Raw genomic sequence first — 5,324 nt, 5'->3', positions numbered from 1 at the left:
CTGGTATTACCTGTGGAAATGTTCATGACAATTTGAGCCTTCGTTGAATACTGTAGCTTTTTAAAAAAGACCCAAAGGTTGACAGCGTTCCAAAAACCTTTTTACACACAAGTTAAGTTGACACATTTCAGTCTGCGTTAAAAACGCATTATGGCTATGAAAGCTGTAAAAGCCTTCCCTGACGATCGGTGACCAACAATGACCAAGTATACTTCGAATAATGAGTTAACCAATGGCCTCGTCTCTGTAGTGGGTCTCTCTTCCCTTCTATCCTCAGAAGAAGTTTAATAGTGCAACGTTTGCCCAGGAATATATTTGTACAACTCATTTGTTTTCTTAAGTATTTTATATTTATATCGTGGATCCCCATTCTTCCTGGGACCCGGCAAAAGTTATACAATTTTAATTTGAGCAAATTTCTGCAGCATTAGTAAAGATGTGATCAATACATGGTGATGATTTCATTCCTGTGCGGTTTGTAAATACCCTGGTTGGTTGACAACCTGAACCAGGTTGCAGGTACTGGTTACAGTTTGACGTCTTTTCTTGAGTGGGCAGCTTGATGACAGCCTGTCAATATTTTTATTTTACCTTTATTTAATTAGGCAAGTCAGTTAAGAACAACTTCTTGTTTTCAATGACGGCCTAGGAACAGTTCAGGGGCAGAAGAACAGATTTGTACCTTATCAGCTTGGGGATTTGAACTAATAACCTTTCGGTTACTAGTCCACCACTCTAACCACTAGGCTACCCTGCCGCCCCCAATATTTAAATCACCCAGAAAATATACTTCTATGTTGATATCACATACATTATCAAGCATTTCACACATAATTTCACCTGTACAGTGTCAGGTCTTATAAAGGTGTCCTGTTAATTAGCAACTGGAGGCTGCTAAGTGATTCAATTCATAAGTTAAACTATTTGGGAAACGCTAATTGACATCTTTGCATTATAGTCCCATACTTATGAGATTGAACCTTGACATACTTTCTCATGAAACTAGCTAATGTTCTGGTCCTGTAGGCACACATGGTTTTACATAACGCTTATTGTCTAAACGGTTAGCTGAATTTCTTTGTGCCTAGGCTCAAAGTGAATAGAAACAGTGTTTTGTTTCAAATGGGTATGAATGCATTTCCAGTAGCATGCCTGCCTTGTAGTGTTATCTCAACCATCTAAACTACGTCAAGCATGTAGGATGTAAACAAGAGGCCCATTCTGCTTTGTTTGATGAGATGCATCGGAAGACCCGGGGAGCAGAGCGCCTTGCCGACCGCTCAGTGTCAGCACCCAGCCCACAGCTTTCTCCGTGTGGGGGAGGGGGCCTGGTTCAGGGTTGGGTTAGGTCAAACACAATATGTATGAGTTTGACTTGGAGCTGGTGACAAGTGCACTGTACACAGGGTTTGGTAGATTACTTTCTATATGTAATCTGTTACAGTTGCTAGTTACCTGTCCGAAATGTTAATCAGTAACATAACTTTTGGATTACCTAAACTCGGTAACTTAATCTGATTACTTTCCTTTTCTTTTGGATTACTTTCCCCTTAACAGGTGTTAGAAGAAGAAGATACAAATAATCCATTGACTGCATTTGGTGTGTCATAGTGGTCTCTGACTCGTTCAGGTGGAACTTAAATTTGCCAGTTTTTTCCAATCTGAATTTAATGTCGTCGAGAAAACAGAAATGTGCATTTGTTGTTTCATAATAGTGGTATACGACATTCTGGTCAGACTCGCTCAAGGTGGAACAAACTTAAACTTAAAGTTTTTTTCCAATCTGAATTTAATGTCATTGAGAAAACAGAAGGGTGTCATAATGTATTTTTCCGCAAAGAGTCTAAAAAGTGAAGGGGGGGGGGGTTATACTAATCTATATGGAATTGTTTTAAGAATGTCATACCAATGCTCCTTTTCTATTTGATTTAGAATATTAAGACCCTTTGTAGTATCAACAATAATATTACAATATTTTTGGCCTTACTGCTATTAGCCCATACAAACAACAGATACCCCCCCCCCCCAAAAAAAAATTCTAAAGGAAGTTTGTTCTGAAGTATCTGTCCTATATCTGAGATATATAAGAAAGATCAGGAAACAGTTTGTTTGCATGCATTTAACCCGTTATTTTTGGAACTGAACAGTCTCTACATACATAAAGTATACTTAAATTCATTTTTTCAACTGGTAACAGGGACCTTCATACGAGTCTTGTGAGGTCTGTGGGCATCCTAGAGCAAAACAATCGACATGTACGTATTTGTGGAGTCTCACCTTTCCACACAGTGGTCACATTAGTGTATAGCCCAAACTGTCCGGATGCTACTGACAGAAGTTGGCAGATTGTCTGTACCGACTTCAGACAAGTCCCAAGATGCTTGTGAGGGTCGTAGAGATCGAACACCATCGTGTTCGTGAGAGTCTCATCTTTCCATAGAGGGGTCATAATAGTTTGTAGGCCAAACTGCTCGGAAGCTACCGCCAACGCAAAAAAATAGCTCTAGCTTAAACTGTTTGTTATGGGGATTTTTTAAATATGCTAACTATATTTACACAGAGACGCGGACATCAACCTTAGGGGGGATTTAAAGTCATCCAAAAAGTATTCATCTAGTTTTTTAAAAAGTATCTGTAATCTGGTGCCAAGACAACAACCTTTATCTCAATGTCAGTGAGACGAGGAGCTGATCTTGAAACTATAGGAGAAAGAGGGGAGGAAACGCCACAATCCACATCAACGGGGCTGTTGTGGAGTGTGTCGAGAGCTTTCCTTGGCGTCCACCTCACAAAGGACTTAACATGGTTCACACACACCTGCACAATCCCCCTCGGGAGGCTGACAAGATTTGGCATGGGATCCTCAAAAAGTTATACAGCTGCACCATCAAGAGTATCTTGACTGGCTGCCTCACCGCTTGGTATGGCAAATGCACAGCCTTTGACCTCACTACAGAGGGTAGTGTGGACAGCCCAGTACATCACTGGAGCCGAGTTCTCTGCCATCCAGGACCTCTATATCAGGCGGTGTTAGAGGAAGGCCAAAAAAATTGCCAAAGACTCCAGCCACCCAAGCCATGGACTGTTCAATCTGCTATGGTCTGGCAAACGGTACCGGAGCATCGGCTCTCAGACCAACAGGCTCAGAGTCAGCTTCTACTCCCAAACCACAAGACTGCTAAATAGGCAGGCTGCTAAATAGTAAATTATTGGTACTGAACAATCTGCACTAACTCTATCTTACACTGACCATATGCACACTCACTAGACTATATACAGTATACACACTGTATACAAACTCACTACATTGACACACCTACACACATTAACATACACTACAAACGCACACACACGCATACCGACACAACACAAACACACACATACACATTACACACACCTTTACACTAATTTGCTACAGCTACTCTGTTCTTTATTTTACTCTTATTATTATATATCCTGATGCCTAGTCACTTTACCCTGCCTTCATGTACATACAGTATTTACCTGAAATACCTCTGCACATTGATCTGGTACTGGTACTTCCTGTATATAGCTCCATTCTTGTGTATTTTATTTTATTCCTCTTGTGTTACTATTTTTATTTGTATTATTCTTTTGTATTTATTCTTTTTAAGAAGGGCTCATAAGCAAGCATTTCACAGTAAAGTCTAAACCAATTGCATTCGGCGCGAGCCAGTTACCACGAGGGGGCTAAAGAAGGCATAGCCCCCTCAGTTCAAACCTTAGCCACATCAGTTTGAGTTTTAGTTTTATGTCCCGATATAAAAATAGCCAAAAAGTTAAAAGATTGAATGACAGGTTGGCACCAAAAAATCTGTACCTCTGCTGCAGTGTCAGCACAATGGACAGGGCGCACTGCTGCAGTGTGTGTAGGTAGCCTGGTCCGATTGACTAGACGTAACATAGTAAATGTAAATCCGGAACAATGTAAATCCGGGATACTCAAATTAGTATGCTATGTTACATTTGGTATGGTTTCATAAGACATAAGGTCAGTTAAAGGTGCAATATGTGACTCTTGTCAGGAAAGTAGGCATATATGTCACGCGTCACTACTTTACAGGACAGACATTTGAATGTGCATTTTTAGTTTGATAAAAAATGCTTTCTGGAACATATTAACTTTAATGTGCCTTAAAAACAAACTTGTATGCCATCTGTAAATACGAATACAATTGTTAAATTATGAACCCAGTTGGTTTAGCCATGGAAGAAGTAAGGAACCTTCCCCTAGCCATGATTGGCTTATAATGGAGGGGCTGGTAATGCTGAAAGATGAGTTCAGATCGATCTGCCATGTAGCACGCTTCTGTCTATAACATGAGACGCTTAGTATGCTTTCTAATGTGGCTTTTTCAAAATATGTCAAAAAAGAACTGCACAAGTGTTGCTAAGGCTCTCCACTTTCTGGAGGACTGAGTTTTGAAATCAGTGGAATGCCCGGTGGAAGCAGAGTATGATAGTGAAGGAGAAGGGATCGGTGCTCCAAGAGGTTTTAAGCTATTTTGGACCCCCAGGCTTCTGATGTCATGCATGCTGTCGTTTTGTGTTCATACGTTTTCATAACGACAATGACAAGTTTGATGTCGGACTACAATAGAATGTTCATGTCACTGGGACAACAACAGTATATAGACATGTCAATGGAAGTAGTTTAAACCAGCCTTTAGTCTTGACATTTTTGGTTGTACACTACCGTACTCACTGTTTAGCACATGGCCTCACATGAATCCTTAAAGAGATGGGTGGGGCTAAGGATGAAGAGGGTGTGAACGATGCTGAATATCTGTAGACAAAGAAGAGCTCTCCAGTAAGTGTCACAAAAAATTCAAGGGCCATTTTCTCAAAAGTGGGGTTATAAGTTTATCAACTTTCAAAGCATAATTACTTTCCCCATTTGTTCCTCAACTACAGTGTATGATATATCATTATCGAGCTCTGAGTCTCAACTTTTACACAATTTCTAATTTCGCTACATAAGACCAAATCGAGGCGGTCGTCACAAATGCAGAAATTGTGCCGCCATTTCCTGGTTGCTAAAATGTTTATAGTTTGCATAATTTCAGTTTATGTGACAAAACAAGCAGTCATTGTGTAGAGAATCATTGTACCATCTAAACCACTGTGAAATATATTTTTCATAACCAAAAATATTGTATTTTCAACTGGTGTACAAAAACCAAATTTAGGAAGGGGAACATAGAAATAGTGCACATAGAACATATCTACTGCTTCTTAGACTTGCTTTCAATGAGAATGACAAATCTACAACTCAACTTTCCTATTTAATTTGGTTGGGTCGC

The sequence above is a fragment of the Oncorhynchus masou genome, chromosome 24, assembly GCF_036934945.1.
Source record: "Oncorhynchus masou masou isolate Uvic2021 chromosome 24, UVic_Omas_1.1, whole genome shotgun sequence".
NCBI classification, from domain to species: Eukaryota; Metazoa; Chordata; class Actinopteri; order Salmoniformes; family Salmonidae; genus Oncorhynchus; species Oncorhynchus masou.
The sequence above is the reverse complement of the archived record's forward strand: the minus strand, read 5'-3'. Positions refer to the sequence as shown.